This window comes from Myxine glutinosa, chromosome 6 (assembly GCF_964187855.1).
Source record: "Myxine glutinosa chromosome 6, kmMyxGlut1.1, whole genome shotgun sequence".
NCBI classification, from domain to species: Eukaryota; Metazoa; Chordata; class Myxini; order Myxiniformes; family Myxinidae; genus Myxine; species Myxine glutinosa.
Genome location: NC_136266.1, coordinates 53,235,538 through 53,252,643, shown reverse-complemented (window position 1 = coordinate 53,252,643; position 17,106 = coordinate 53,235,538).

Here is a 17,106-nt window from a genome sequence, read left to right as displayed (position 1 = left end):
AAACCACTTTTGCACTTGTATTAGTGTGGAAAAAACACTTTTTGCACTTGTGATAGTGTTGAAAAACCACTTTTCGCACTTGTGTTAGTGTTGAAAAACCACTTTTCGCACTTGTGTTAGTGTTGAAAAACCACTTTTCGCACTTGTGTTGGTGCAGGAAACCACTTTTCGCACTTGTGTTAGTGTTGAAAAACCACTTTTCGCACTTGTATTAGTGTGGAAAAAACACTTTTCGCACTTGTGTTGGTGCAGGAAACCACTTTTGCACTTGTATTAGTGTGGAAAAAACACTTTTCCACTTGTGTTAGTGTTGAAAAACCACTTTTCGCACTTGTGTTGGTGCAGGAAACCACTTTTGCACTTGTATTAGTGTGGAAAAAACACTTTTTGCACTTGTGATAGTGTTGAAAAACCACTTTTCGCACTTGTGTTAGTGTTGAAAAACCACTTTTCGCACTTGTGTTAGTGTTGAAAAACCACTTTTCGCACTTGTGTTGGTGCAGGAAACCACTTTTGCACTTGTATTAGTGTGGAAAAAACACTTTTTGCACTTGTGATAGTGTTGAAAAACCACTTTTCACACTTTTGTTAGTGTTGAAAAACCACTTTTCGCACTTGTGTTGGTGCAGGAAACCACTTTTGCACTTGTATTAGTGTGGAAAAAACCACTTTTCGCACTTGTGTTGGTGCAGGAAACCACTTTTGCACTTGTATTAGTGTGGAAAAAACACTTTTCCACTTGTGTTAGTGTTGAAAAACCACTTATCGCACTTGTGTTGGTGCAGGAAACCACTTTTGCACTTGTATTAGTGTGGAAAAACACTTTTTGCACTTGTGATAGTGTTGAAAAACCACTTTTTGCACTTTTGTTAGTGTTGAAAAACCACTTTTCGCACTTGTGTTAGTGTTGAAAAACCACTTATCGCACTTGTGTTGGTGCAGGAAACCACTTTTGCACTTGTATTAGTGTGGAAAAAACCACTTTTCGCACTTGCGTTAGTGTTGAAAAACCACTTTTCGCACTTGTGTTAGTGTTGAAAAACCACTTTTCGCACTTGTGTTGGTGCAGGAAACCACTTTTGCACTTGTATTAGTGTGGAAAAAACACTTTTCGCACTTGTGTTAGTGTTGAAAACCACTTTTCGCACTTGTGTTAGTGTTGAAAAACCACTTTTCGCACTTGTGTTAGTGTTGAAAAACCACTTTTCGCACTTGTGTTGGTGCAGGAAACCACTTTTGCACTTGTATTAGTGTGGAAAAAACACTTTTTGCACTTGTGATAGTGTTGAAAAACCACTTTTCGCACTTGTGTTAATGTTGAAAAACCACTTTTCGCACTTGTGTTGGTGCAGGAAACCACTTTTGCACTTGTATTAGTGTGGAAAAACCACTTTTTGCACTTGTGATAGTGTTGAAAAACCTCTTTTCGCACTTGTGTTAGTGTTGAAAAACCACTTTTCGCACTTGTTTTGGTGCAGGAAACCACTTTTGCACTTGTATTAGTGTGGAAAAAACACTTTTCGCACTTGTGTTAGTGTTGAAAAACCACCTTTCGCACTTGTGTTAGTGTTGAAAAACCACTTTTCACACTTGTGTTAGTGCTGAAAAACCACTTTTCGCACTTGTGTTGGTGCAGGAAATCACTTTTGCACTTGTATTAGTGTGGAAAGAATTCTTTTCGCACTTGTATTAGTGTGGAAAAACCACTTTTCGCACTTGTGTTAGTGTTGAAAAACCACTTTTCGCACTTGTGTTAGTGTTGAAAAACCACTTTGCACACTTGTGTTAGTGTTGAAAAACCACTTTTCGCACTTGTGTTAGTGTTGAAAAACCACTTTTCGCACTTGTGTTAGTGTTGAAAAACCACTTTTCGCACTTGTGTTAGTGTTGAAAAACCACTTTTCGCACTTGTGTTGGTGCAGGAAACCACTTTTGCACTTGTATTAGTGTGGAAAAAACACTTTTCGCACTTGTGTTAGTGTTGAAAAACCACTTTTCGCACTTGTGTTAGTGTTGAAAAACCACTTTTCGCACTTGTGTTGGTGCAGGAAACCACTTTTGCACTTGTATTAGTGTGGAAAAAACACTTTTCACACTTGTGTTAGTGTTGAAAAACCAATTTTCGCACTTGTGTTAGTGTTGAAAAACCACTTTTCGCACTTGTGTTGGTGCAGGAAACCACTTTTGCACTTGTATTAGTGTGGAAAAAACACTTTTCACACTTGTGTTAGTGTTGAAAAACCAATTTTCGCACTTGTGTTAGTGTTGAAAAACCACTTTTCGCACTTGTGTTGGTGCAGGAAACCACTTTTGCACTTGTATTAGTGTGGATAAAACACTTTTTGCACTTGTGATAGTGTTGAAAAACCACTTTTCGCACTTGTGTTAGTGTTGAAAAACCACTTTTCGCACCTGTGTTAGTGTTGAAAAACCACTTTTCGCACTTGTGTTAGTGTTGAAAAACCACTTTTCGCACTTGTGTTAGTGTTGAAAAACCACTTTTCGCACTTGTGTTAGTGTTGAAAAACCACTTTTCGCACTTGTGTTGGTGCAGGAAACCACTTTTGCACTTGTATTAGTGTGGAAAAAACACTTTTCGCACTTGTGTTAGTGTTGAAAAACCACTTTTCGCACTTGTGTTATTGTTGAAAAACCACTTTTCGCACTTGTGTTAGTGTTGGAAAACCACTTTTCGCACTTGTGTTGGTGCAGGAAACCACTTTTGCACTTGTATTAGTGTGGAAAAAACACTTTTCACACTTGTGTTAGTGTTGAAAAACCAATTTTCGCACTTGTGTTAGTGTTGAAAAACCACTTTTCGCACTTGTGTTGGTGCAGGAAACCACTTTTGCACTTGTATTAGTGTGGAAAAAACACTTTTCACACTTGTGTTAGTGTTGAAAAACCAATTTTCGCACTTGTGTTAGTGTTGAAAAACCACTTTTCGCACTTGTGTTGGTGCAGGAAACCACTTTTGCACTTGTATTAGTGTGGATAAAACACTTTTTGCACTTGTGATAGTGTTGAAAAACCACTTTTCGCACTTGTGTTAGTGTTGAAAAACCACTTTTCGCACCTGTGTTAGTGTTGAAAAACCACTTTTCGCACTTGTGTTAGTGTTGGAAAACCACTTTTCGCACTTGTGTTGGTGCAGGAAACCACTTTTGCACTTGTATTAGTGTGGAAAAAACACTTTTCACACTTGTGTTAGTGTTGAAAAACCAATTTTCGCACTTGTGTTAGTGTTGAAAAACCACTTTTCGCACTTGTGTTGGTGCAGGAAACCACTTTTGCACTTGTATTAGTGTGGAAAAAACACTTTTTGCACTTGTGATAGTGTTGAAAAACCACTTTTCGCACTTGTGTTAGTGTTGAAAAACCACTTTTCGCACTTGTGTTAGTGTTGAAAAAGCACTTTTCGCACTTGTGTTGGTGCAGGAAACCACTTTTCGCACTTGTGTTAGTGTTGAAAAACCACTTTTCGCACTTGTATTAGGGTGGAAAAAACACTTTTCGCACTTGTGTTGGTGCAGGAAACCACTTTTGCACTTGTATTAGTGTGGAAAAAACACTTTTCCACTTGTGTTAGTGTTGAAAAACCACTTTTCGCACTTGTGTTGGTGCAGGAAACCACTTTTGCACTTGTATTAGTGTGGAAAAAACACTTTTTGCACTTGTGATAGTGTTGAAAAACCACTTTTCGCACTTGTGTTAGTGTTGAAAAACCACTTTTCGCACTTGTGTTAGTGTTGAAAAACCACTTTTCGCACTTGTGTTGGTGCAGGAAACCACTTTTGCACTTGTATTAGTGTGGAAAAAACACTTTTTGCACTTGTGATAGTGTTGAAAAACCACTTTTCACACTTTTGTTAGTGTTGAAAAACCACTTTTCGCACTTGTGTTGGTGCAGGAAACCACTTTTGCACTTGTATTAGTGTGGAAAAAACCACTTTTCGCACTTGTGTTAGTGTTGAAAAACCACCTTTCGCACTTGTGTTGGTGCAGGAAACCACTTTTGCACTTGTATTAGTGTGGAAAAAACACTTTTCGCACTTGTGTTAGTGTTGAAAAACCACTTTTTGCACTTGTGTTAGTGTTGAAAAACCACTTTTCGCACTTGTGTTAGTGTTGAAAAACAACTTTTAGCACTTGTGTTGGTGCAGGAAACCACTTTTGCACTTGTATTAGTGTGGAAAAAACACTTTTTGCACTTGTGTTGGTGTTGAAAAACCACTTTTCGCAATTGTGTTAGTGTTGAAAAACCACTTTTCGCACTTGTGTTGGTGCAGGAGACCACTTTTGCACTTGTATTAGTGTGGAAAAAACACTTTTCGCACTTGTGTTAGTGTTGAAAAACCACTTTTCGCACTTGTGTTAGTGTTGAAAAACCACTTTTCGCACTTGTGTTGGGGCAGGAAACCACTTTTGCACTTGTATTAGTGTGGAAAAAACACTTTTTGCACTTGTGATAGTGTTGAAAAACCACTTTTCGCACTTGTGTTAATGTTGAAAAACCACTTTTCGCACTTGTGTTGGTGCAGGAAACCACTTTTGCACTTGTATTAGTGTGGAAAAACCACTTTTCGCACTTGTGTTAGTGTTGAAACACCACTTTTCGCACTTGTATTAGTGTGGAAAAAACACTTTTCGCACTTGTGTTGGTGCAGGAAACCACTTTTGCACTTGTATTAGTGTGGAAAAACCACTTTTCGCACTTGTGTTAGTGTTGAAAAACCACTTTTCACACTTGTGTTAGTGTTGAAAAACCACTTTTCGCACTCGTGTTGGTGCAGGAAACCACTTTTGCACTTGTATTAGTGTGGAAAAAACACTTTTTGCACTTGTGATAGTGTTGAAAAACCACTTTTCGCACTTGTGTTAGTGTTGAAAAACCACTTTTCGCACTTGTGTTGGTGCAGGAAACCACTTTTGCACTTGTATTAGTGTGGAAAAAACACTTTTCGCACTTGTGTTAGTGTTGAAAAACCACTTTTCGCCCTTGTGTTAGTGTTGAAAAACCACTTTTCGCACTTGTGTTAGTATTGAAAAACCACTTTTCGCACTTGTGTTGGTGCAGGAAACCACTTTTGCACTTGTATTAGTGTGGAAAAAACACTTTTCGCACTTGTGTTAGTGTTGAAAAACGACTTTTCGCACTTGTGTTAGTGTTGAAAAACCACTTTTCACACTTGTGTTGGTGCAGGAAACCACTTTTGCACTTGTATTAGTGTGGAAAAAACACTTTTCGCACTTGTGTTAGTGTTGAAAAACCACTTTTCGCACTTGTGTTAGTGTTGAAAAACCACTTTTCGCACTTGTGTTGGTGCAGGAAACCACTTTTGCACTTGTATTAGTGTGGAAAAAACACTTTTTGCACTTGTGATAGTGTTGAAAAACCACTTTTCGCACTTGTGTTAATGTTGAAAAACCACTTTTCGCACTTGTGTTGGTGCAGGAAACCACTTTTGCACTTGTATTAGTGTGGAAAAAACACTTTTTGCACTTGTGATAGTGTTAAAAAACCACTTTTCGCACTTGTGTTAGTGTTGAAAAACCACTTTTCGCACTTGTGTTAGTGTTGAAAAACCACTTTTCGCACTTGTGTTGGTGCAGCAAACCACTTTTGCACTTGTATTAGTGTGGAAAAAACACTTTTTGCACTTGTGATAGTGTTGAAAAACCACTTTTCGCACTTTTGTTAGTGTTGAAAAACGACTTTTCGCACTTGTGTTGGTGCAGGAAACCACTTTTGCACTTGTATTAGTGTGGAAAAAACCACTTTTCGCACTTGCGTTAGTGTTGAAAAACCACTTTTCGCACTTGTGTTAGTGTTGAAAAACCACTTTTCGCACTTGTGTTGGTGCAGGAAACCATTTTTGCACTTGTATTAGTGTGGAAAAAACACTTTTCGCACTTGTGTTAGTGTTGAAAACCACTTTTCGCACTTGTGTTAGTGTTGAAAAACCACTTTTCGCACTTGTGTTAGTGTTGAAAAACCACTTTTCGCACTTGTGTTAGTGTTGAAAAACCACTTTTCGCACTTGTGTTGGTGCAGGAAACCACTTTTGCACTTGTATTAGTGTGGAAAAAACACTTTTTGCACTTGTGATAGTGTTGAAAAACCACTTTTCACACTTTTGTTAGTGTTGAAAAACCACTTTTCGCACTTGTGTTGGTGCAGGAAACCACTTTTGCACTTGTATTAGTGTGGAAAAAACCACTTTTCGCACTTGTGTTAGTGTTGAAAAACCACCTTTCGCACTTGTGTTGGTGCAGGAAACCACTTTTGCACTTGTATTAGTGTGGAAAAAACACTTTTCGCACTTGTGTTAGTGTTGAAAAACCACTTTTTGCACTTGTGTTAGTGTTGAAAAACCACTTTTCGCACTTGTGTTAGTGTTGAAAAACCACTTTTAGCACTTGTGTTGGTGCAGGAAACCACTTTTGCACTTGTATTAGTGTGGAAAAAACACTTTTTGCACTTGTGTTGGTGTTGAAAAACCACTTTTCGCAATTGTGTTAGTGTTGAAAAACCACTTTTCGCACTTGTGTTGGTGCAGGAGACCACTTTTGCACTTGTATTAGTGTGGAAAAAACACTTTTCGCACTTGTGTTAGTGTTGAAAAACCACTTTTCGCACTTGTGTTGGGGCAGGAAACCACTTTTGCACTTGTATTAGTGTGGAAAAAACACTTTTTGCACTTGTGATAGTGTTGAAAAACCACTTTTCGCACTTGTGTTAATGTTGAAAAACCACTTTTCGCACTTGTGTTGGTGCAGGAAACCACTTTTGCACTTGTATTAGTGTGGAAAAACCACTTTTCGCACTTGTGTTAGTGTTGAAACACCACTTTTCGCACTTGTATTAGTGTGGAAAAAACACTTTTCGCACTTGTGTTGGTGCAGGAAACCACTTTTGCACTTGTATTAGTGTGGAAAAACCCCTTTTTGCACTTGTGTTAGTGTTGAAAAACCACTTTTCACACTTGTGTTAGTGTTGAAAAACCACTTTTCGCACTCGTGTTGGTGCAGGAAACCACTTTTGCACTTGTATTAGTGTGGAAAAAACACTTTTTGCACTTGTGATAGTGTTGAAAAACCACTTTTCGCACTTGTGTTGGTGCAGGAAACCACTTTTGCACTTGTATTAGTGTGGAAAAAACACTTTTTGCACTTGTGATAGTGTTGAAAAACCACTTTTCGCACTTGTGTTAATGTGGAAAACCCACTTTTCGCACTTGTGTTGGTGCAGGAAACCACTTTTGCACTTGTATTAGTGTGGAAAAAACACTTTTTGCACTTGTGATAGTGTTAAAAAACCACTTTTCGCACTTGTGTTAGTGTTGAAAAACCACTTTTCGCACTTGTGTTAGTGTTGAAAAACCACTTTTCGCACTTGTGTTGGTGCAGGAAACCACTTTTGCACTTGTATTAGTGTGGAAAAAACACTTTTTGCACTTGTGATAGTGTTGAAAAACCACTTTTCGCACTTTTGTTAGTGTTGAAAAACGACTTTTCGCACTTGTGTTGGTGCAGGAAACCACTTTTGCACTTGTATTAGTGTGGAAAAAACCACTTTTCGCACTTGCGTTAGTGTTGAAAAACCATTTTTCGCACTTGTGTTAGTGTTGAAAAACCACTTTTCGCACTTGTGTTGGTGCAGGAAACCACTTTTGCACTTGTATTAGTGTGGAAAAAACACTTTTTGCACTTGTGTTGGTGTTGAAAAACCACTTTTCGCAATTGTGTTAGTGTTGAAAAACCACTTTTCGCACTTGTGTTGGTGCAGGAGACCACTTTTGCACTTGTATTAGTGTGGAAAAAACACTTTTCGCACTTGTGTTAGTGTTGAAAAACCACTTTTCGCACTTGTGTTAGTGTTGAAAAACCACTTTTCGCACTTGTGTTGGGGCAGGAAACCACTTTTGCACTTGTATTAGTGTGGAAAAAACACTTTTTGCACTTGTGATAGTGTTGAAAAACCACTTTTCGCACTTGTGTTAATGTTGAAAAACCACTTTTCGCACTTGTGTTGGTGCAGGAAACCACTTTTGCACTTGTATTAGTGTGGAAAAACCACTTTTCGCACTTGTGTTAGTGTTGAAACACCACTTTTCGCACTTGTATTAGTGTGGAAAAAACACTTTTCGCACTTGTGTTGGTGCAGGAAACCACTTTTGCACTTGTATTAGTGTGGAAAAACCACTTTTCGCACTTGTGTTAGTGTTGAAAAACCACTTTTCACACTTGTGTTAGTGTTGAAAAACCACTTTTCGCACTCGTGTTGGTGCAGGAAACCACTTTTGCACTTGTATTAGTGTGGAAAAAACACTTTTTGCACTTGTGATAGTGTTGAAAAACCACTTTTCGCACTTGTGTTGGTGCAGGAAACCACTTTTGCACTTGTATTAGTGTGGAAAAAACACTTTTTGCACTTGTGATAGTGTTGAAAAACCACTTTTCGCACTTGTGTTAATGTTGAAAACCCACTTTTCGCACTTGTGTTGGTGCAGGAAACCACTTTTGCACTTGTATTAGTGTGGAAAAAACACTTTTTGCACTTGTGATAGTGTTAAAAAACCACTTTTCGCACTTGTGTTAGTGTTGAAAAACCACTTTTCGCACTTGTGTTAGTGTTGAAAAACCACTTTTCGCACTTGTGTTGGTGCAGGAAACCACTTTTGCACTTGTATTAGTGTGGAAAAAACACTTTTTGCACTTGTGATAGTGTTGAAAAACCACTTTTCGCACTTTTGTTAGTGTTGAAAAACGACTTTTCGCACTTGTGTTGGTGCAGGAAACCACTTTTGCACTTGTATTAGTGTGGCAAAAACCACTTTTCGCACTTGCGTTAGTGTTGAAAAACCACTTTTCGCACTTGTGTTAGTGTTGAAAAACCACTTTTCGCACTTGTGTTGGTGCAGGAAACCACTTTTGCACTTGTATTAGTGTGGAAAAAACACTTTTCGCACTTGTGTTAGTGTTGAAAACCACTTTTCGCACTTGTGTTAGTGTTGAAAAACCACTTTTCGCACTTGTGTTAGTGTTGAAAAACCACTTTTCGCACTTGTGTTAGTGTTGAAAAACCACTTTTCGCACTTGTGTTGGTGCAGGAAACCACTTTTGCACTTGTATTAGTGTGGAAAAAACACTTTTTGCACTTGTGATAGTGTTGAAAAACCACTTTTCACACTTTTGTTAGTGTTGAAAAACCACTTTTCGCACTTGTGTTGGTGCAGGAAACCACTTTTGCACTTGTATTAGTGTGGAAAAAACCACTTTTCGCACTTGTGTTAGTGTTGAAAAACCACCTTTCGCACTTGTGTTGGTGCAGGAAACCACTTTTGCACTTGTATTAGTGTGGAAAAAACACTTTTCGCACTTGTGTTAGTGTTGAAAAACCACTTTTTGCACTTGTGTTAGTGTTGAAAAACCACTTTTCGCACATGTGTTAGTGTTGAAAAACCACTTTTAGCACTTGTGTTGGTGCAGGAAACCACTTTTGCACTTGTATTAGTGTGGAAAAAACACTTTTTGCACTTGTGTTGGTGTTGAAAAACCACTTTTCGCAATTGTGTTAGTGTTGAAAAACCACTTTTCGCACTTGTGTTGGTGCAGGAGACCACTTTTGCACTTGTATTAGTGTGGAAAAAACACTTTTCGCACTTGTGTTAGTGTTGAAAAACCACTTTTCGCACTTGTGTTAGTGTTGAAAAACCACTTTTCGCACTTGTTTTGGGGCAGGAAACCACTTTTGCACTTGTATTAGTGTGGAAAAAACACTTTTTGCACTTGTGATAGTGTTGAAAAACCACTTTTCGCACTTGTGTTAATGTTGAAAAACCACTTTTCGCACTTGTGTTGGTGCAGGAAACCACTTTTGCACTTGTATTAGTGTGGAAAAACCACTTTTCGCACTTGTGTTAGTGTTGAAACACCACTTTTCGCACTTGTATTAGTGTGGAAAAAACACTTTTCGCACTTGTGTTGGTGCAGGAAACCACTTTTGCACTTGTATTAGTGTGGAAAAATCACTTTTCGCACTTGTGTTAGTGTTGAAAAACCACTTTTCACACTTGTGTTAGTGTTGAAAAACCACTTTTCGCACTCGTGTTGGTGCAGGAAACCACTTTTGCACTTGTATTAGTGTGGAAAAAACACTTTTTGCACTTGTGATAGTGTTGAAAAACCACTTTTCGCACTTGTGTTAGTGTTGAAAAACCACTTTTCGCAATTGTGTTGGTGCAGGAAACCACTTTTGCACTTGTATTAGTGTGGAAAAAACACTTTTCGCACTTGTGTTAGTGTTGAAAAACCACTTTTCGCCCTTGTGTTAGTGTTGAAAAACCACTTTTCGCACTTGTGTTAGTATTGAAAAACCACTTTTCGCACTTGTGTTGGTGCAGGAAACCACTTTTGCACTTGTATTAGTGTGGAAAAAACACTTTTCGCACTTGTGTTAGTGTTGAAAAACGACTTTTCGCACTTGTGTTAGTGTTGAAAAACCACTTTTCGCACTTGTGTTGGTGCAGGAAACCACTTTTGCACTTGTATTAGTGTGGAAAAAACACTTTTCGCACTTGTGTTAGTGTTGAAAACCACTTTTCGCACTTGTGTTAGTGTTGAAAAACCACTTTTCGCACTTGTGTTAGTGTTGAAAAACCACTTTTCGCACTTGTGTTGGTGCAGGAAACCACTTTTGCACTTGTATTAGTGTGGAAAAAACACTTTTTGCACTTGTGATAGTGTTGAAAAACCACTTTTCGCACTTGTGTTAATGTTGAAAAACCACTTTTCGCACTTGTGTTGGTGCAGGAAACCACTTTTGCACTTGTATTAGTGTGGAAAAACCACTTTTTGCACTTGTGATAGTGTTGAAAAACCTCTTTTCGCACTTGTGTTAGTGTTGAAAAACCACTTTTCGCACTTGTGTTGGTGCAGGAAACCACTTTTGCACTTGTATTAGTGTGGAAAAAACACTTTTCGCACTTGTGTTAGTGTTGAAAAACCACCTTTCGCACTTGTGTTAGTGTTGAAAAACCACTTTTCACACTTGTGTTAGTGCTGAAAAACCACTTTTCGCACTTGTGTTGGTGCAGGAAATCACTTTTGCACTTGTATTAGTGTGGAAAGAATTCTTTTCGCACTTGTATTAGTGTGGAAAAACCACTTTTCGCACTTGTGTTAGTGTTGAAAAACCACTTTTCGCACTTGTGTTAGTGTTGAAAAACCACTTTGCACACTTGTGTTAGTGTTGAAAAACCACTTTTCGCACTTGTGTTAGTGTTGAAAAACCACTTTTCGCACTTGTGTTAGTGTTGAAAAACCACTTTTCGCACTTGTGTTAGTGTTGAAAAACCACTTTTCGCACTTGTGTTGGTGCAGGAAACCACTTTTGCACTTGTATTAGTGTGGAAAAAACACTTTTCGCACTTGTGTTAGTGTTGAAAAACCACTTTTCGCACTTGTGTTAGTGTTGAAAAACCACTTTTCGCACTTGTGTTAGTGTTGGAAAACCACTTTTCGCACTTGTGTTGGTGCAGGAAACCACTTTTGCACTTGTATTAGTGTGGAAAAAACACTTTTCACACTTGTGTTAGTGTTGAAAAACCAATTTTCGCACTTGTGTTAGTGTTGAAAAACCACTTTTCGCACTTGTGTTGGTGCAGGAAACCACTTTTGCACTTGTATTAGTGTGGAAAAAACACTTTTCACACTTGTGTTAGTGTTGAAAAACCAATTTTCGCACTTGTGTTAGTGTTGAAAAACCACTTTTCGCACTTGTGTTGGTGCAGGAAACCACTTTTGCACTTGTATTAGTGTGGATAAAACACTTTTTGCACTTGTGATAGTGTTGAAAAACCACTTTTTGCACTTGTGTTAGTGTTGAAAAACCACTTTTCGCACCTGTGTTAGTGTTGAAAAACCACTTTTCGCACTTGTGTTAGTGTTGAAAAACCACTTTTCGCACTTGTGTTAGTGTTGAAAAACCACTTTTCGCACTTGTGTTAGTGTTGAAAAACCACTTTTCGCACTTGTGTTGGTGCAGGAAACCACTTTTGCACTTGTATTAGTGTGGAAAAAACACTTTTCGCACTTGTGTTAGTGTTGAAAAACCACTTTTCGCACTTGTGTTAGTGTTGAAAAACCACTTTTCGCACTTGTGTTAGTGTTGGAAAACCACTTTTCGCACTTGTGTTGGTGCAGGAAACCACTTTTGCACTTGTATTAGTGTGGAAAAAACACTTTTCACACTTGTGTTAGTGTTGAAAAACCAATTTTCGCACTTGTGTTAGTGTTGAAAAACCACTTTTCGCACTTGTGTTGGTGCAGGAAACCACTTTTGCACTTGTATTAGTGTGGAAAAAACACTTTTTGCACCTGTGATAGTGTTGAAAAACCACTTTTCGCACTTGTGTTAGTGTTGAAAAACCACTTTTCGCACCTGTGTTAGTGTTGAAAAACCACTTTTCGCACTTGTGTTAGTGTTGGAAAACCACTTTTCGCACTTGTGTTGGTGCAGGAAACCACTTTTGCACTTGTATTAGTGTGGAAAAAACACTTTTCACACTTGTGTTAGTGTTGAAAAACCAATTTTCGCACTTGTGTTAGTGTTGAAAAACCACTTTTCGCACTTGTGTTGGTGCAGGAAACCACTTTTGCACTTGTATTAGTGTGGAAAAAACACTTTTTGCACTTGTGATAGTGTTGAAAAACCACTTTTCGCACTTGTGTTAGTGTTGAAAAACCACTTTTCGCACTTGTGTTAGTGTTGAAAAAGCACTTTTCGCACTTGTGTTGGTGCAGGAAACCACTTTTCGCACTTGTGTTAGTGTTGAAAAACCACTTTTCGCACTTGTATTAGTGTGGAAAAAACACTTTTCGCACTTGTGTTGGTGCAGGAAACCACTTTTGCACTTGTATTAGTGTGGAAAAAACACTTTTCCACTTGTGTTAGTGTTGAAAAACCACTTTTCGCACTTGTGTTGGTGCAGGAAACCACTTTTGCACTTGTATTAGTGTGGAAAAAACACTTTTTGCACTTGTGATAGTGTTGAAAAACCACTTTTCGCACTTGTGTTAGTGTTGAAAAACCACTTTTCGCACTTGTGTTAGTGTTGAAAAACCACTTTTCGCACTTGTGTTGGTGCAGGAAACCACTTTTGCACTTGTATTAGTGTGGAAAAAACACTTTTTGCACTTGTGATAGTGTTGAAAAACCACTTTTCACACTTTTGTTAGTGTTGAAAAACCACTTTTCGCACTTGTGTTGGTGCAGGAAACCACATTTGCACTTGTATTAGTGTGGAAAAAAACCACTTTTCGCACTTGTGTTAGTGTTGAAAAACCACCTTTCGCACTTGTGTTGGTGCAGGAAACCACTTTTGCACTTGTATTAGTGTGGAAAAAACACTTTTCGCACTTGTGTTAGTGTTGAAAAACCACTTTTTGCACTTGTGTTAGTGTTGAAAAACCACTTTTCGCACTTGTGTTAGTGTTGAAAAACCACTTTTAGCACTTGTGTTGGTGCAGGAAACCACTTTTGCACTTGTATTAGTGTGGAAAAAACACTTTTTGCACTTGTGTTGGTGTTGAAAAACCACTTTTCGCAATTGTGTTAGTGTTGAAAAACCACTTTTCGCACTTGTGTTGGTGCAGGAGACCACTTTTGCACTTGTATTAGTGTGGAAAAAACACTTTTCGCACTTGTGGTAGTGTTGAAAAACCACTTTTCGCACTTGTGTTAGTGTTGAAAAACCACTTTTCGCACTTGTGTTGGGGCAGGAAACCACTTTTGCACTTGTATTAGTGTGGAAAAAACACTTTTTGCACTTGTGATAGTGTTGAAAAACCACTTTTCGCACTTGTGTTAATGTTGAAAAACCACTTTTCGCACTTGTGTTGGTGCAGGAAACCACTTTTGCACTTGTATTAGTGTGGAAAAACCACTTTTCGCACTTGTGTTAGTGTTGAAACACCACTTTTCGCACTTGTATTAGTGTGGAAAAAACACTTTTCGCACTTGTGTTGGTGCAAGAAACCACTTTTGCACTTGTATTAGTGTGGAAAAACCACTTTTCGCACTTGTGTTAGTGTTGAAAAACCACTTTTCACACTTGTGTTAGTGTTGAAAAACCACTTTTCGCACTCGTGTTGGTGCAGGAAACCACTTTTGCACTTGTATTAGTGTGGAAAAAACACTTTTTGCACTTGTGTTGGTGCAGGAGACCACTTTTGCACTTGTATTAGTGTGGAAAAAACACTTTTCGCACTTGTGTTAGTGTTGAAAAACACTTTTCGCACTTGTGTTAGTGTTGAAAAACCACTTTTCACACTTGTGTTGGTGCAGGAAACCACTTTTGCACTTGTATTAGTGTGGAAAAAACACTTTTCGCACTTGTGTTAGTGTTGAAAAACCACTTTTCGCCCTTGTGTTAGTGTTGAAAAAACCACTTTTCGCACTTGTGTTAGTATTGAAAAACCACTTTTCGCACTTGTGTTGGTGCAGGAAACCACTTTTGCACTTGTATTAGTGTGGAAAAAACACTTTTCGCACTTGTGTTAGTGTTGAAAAACGACTTTTCGCACTTGTGTTAGTGTTGAAAAACCACTTTTCGCACTTGTGTTGGTGCAGGAAACCACTTTTGCACTTGTATTAGTGTGGAAAAAACACTTTTCGCACTTGTGTTAGTGTTGAAAAACCACTTTTCGCACTTGTGTTAGTGTTGAAAAACCACTTTTCGCACTTGTGTTGGTGCAGGAAACCACTTTTGCACTTGTATTAGTGTGGAAAAAACACTTTTTGCACTTGTGATAGTGTTGAAAAACCACTTTTCGCACTTGTGTTAATGTTGAAAAACCACTTTTCGCACTTGTGTTGGTGCAGGAAACCACTTTTGCACTTGTATTAGTGTGGAAAAAACACTTTTTGCACTTGTGATAGTGTTAAAAAACCACTTTTCGCACTTGTGTTAGTGTTGAAAAACCACTTTTCGCACTTGTGTTAGTGTTGAAAAACCACTTTTCGCACTTGTGTTGGTGCAGGAAACCACTTTTGCACTTGTATTAGTGTGGAAAAAACACTTTTTGCACTTGTGATAGTGTTGAAAAACCACTTTTCGCACTTTTGTTAGTGTTGAAAAACGACTTTTCGCACTTGTGTTGGTGCAGGAAACCACTTTTGCACTTGTATTAGTGTGGAAAAAACCACTTTTCGCACTTGCGTTAGTGTTGAAAAACCACTTTTCGCACTTGTGTTAGTGTTGAAAAACCACTTTTCGCACTTGTGTTGGTGCAGGAAACCATTTTTGCACTTGTATTAGTGTGGAAAAAACACTTTTCGCACTTGTGTTAGTGTTGAAAACCACTTTTCGCACTTGTGTTAGTGTTGAAAAACCACTTTTCGCACTTGTGTTAGTGTTGAAAAACCACTTTTCGCACTTGTGTTAGTGTTGAAAAACCACTTTTCGCACTTGTGTTGGTGCAGGAAACCACTTTTGCACTTGTATTAGTGTGGAAAAAACACTTTTTGCACTTGTGATAGTGTTGAAAAACCACTTTTCACACTTTTGTTAGTGTTGAAAAACCACTTTTCGCACTTGTGTTGGTGCAGGAAACCACTTTTGCACTTGTATTAGTGTGGAAAAAACCACTTTTCGCACTTGTGTTAGTGTTGAAAAACCACCTTTCGCACTTGTGTTGGTGCAGGAAACCACTTTTGCACTTGTATTAGTGTGGAAAAAACACTTTTCGCACTTGTGTTAGTGTTGAAAAACCACTTTTTGCACTTGTGTTAGTGTTGAAAAACCACTTTTCGCACTTGTGTTAGTGTTGAAAAACCACTTTTAGCACTTGTGTTGGTGCAGGAAACCACTTTTGCACTTGTATTAGTGTGGAAAAAACACTTTTTGCACTTGTGTTGGTGTTGAAAAACCACTTTTCGCAATTGTGTTAGTGTTGAAAAACCACTTTTCGCACTTGTGTTGGTGCAGGAGACCACTTTTGCACTTGTATTAGTGTGGAAAAAACACTTTTCGCACTTGTGTTAGTGTTGAAAAACCACTTTTCGCACTTGTGTTAGTGTTGAAAAACCACTTTTCGCACTTGTGTTGGGGCAGGAAACCACTTTTGCACTTGTATTAGTGTGGAAAAAACACTTTTTGCACTTGTGATAGTGTTGAAAAACCACTTTTCGCACTTGTGTTAATGTTGAAAAACCACTTTTCGCACTTGTGTTGGTGCAGGAAACCACTTTTGCACTTGTATTAGTGTGGAAAAACCACTTTTCGCACTTGTGTTAGTGTTGAAACACCACTTTTCGCACTTGTATTAGTGTGGAAAAAACACTTTTCGCACTTGTGTTGGTGCAGGAAACCACTTTTGCACTTGTATTAGTGTGGAAAAACCACTTTTCGCACTTGTGTTAGTGTTGAAAAACCACTTTTCACACTTGTGTTAGTGTTGAAAAACCACTTTTCGCACTCGTGTTGGTGCAGGAAACCACTTTTGCACTTGTATTAGTGTGGAAAAAACACTTTTTGCACTTGTGATAGTGTTGAAAAACCACTTTTCACACTTTTGTTAGTGTTGAAAAACCACTTTTCGCACTTGTGTTGGTGCAGGAAACCACTTTTGCACTTGTATTAGTGTGGAAAAAACCACTTTTCGCACTTGTGTTAGTGTTGAAAAACCACCTTTCGCACTTGTGTTGGTGCAGGAAACCACTTTTGCACTTGTATTAGTGTGGAAAAAACACTTTTCGCACTTGTGTTAGTGTTGAAAAACCACTTTTTGCACTTGTGTTAGTGTTGAAAAACCACTTTTCGCACTTGTGTTAGTGTTGAAAAACCACTTTTAGCACTTGTGTTGGTGCAGGAAACCACTTTTGCACTTGTATTAGTGTGGAAAAAACACTTTTTGCACTTGTGTTGGTGTTGAAAAACCACTTTTCGCAATTGTGTTAGTGTTGAAAAACCACTTTTCGCACTTGTGTTGGTGCAGGAGACCACTTTTGCACTTGTATTAGTGTGGAAAAAACACTTTTCGCACTTGTGTTAGTGTTGAAAAACCACTTTTCGCACTTGTGTTAGTGTTGAAAAACCACTT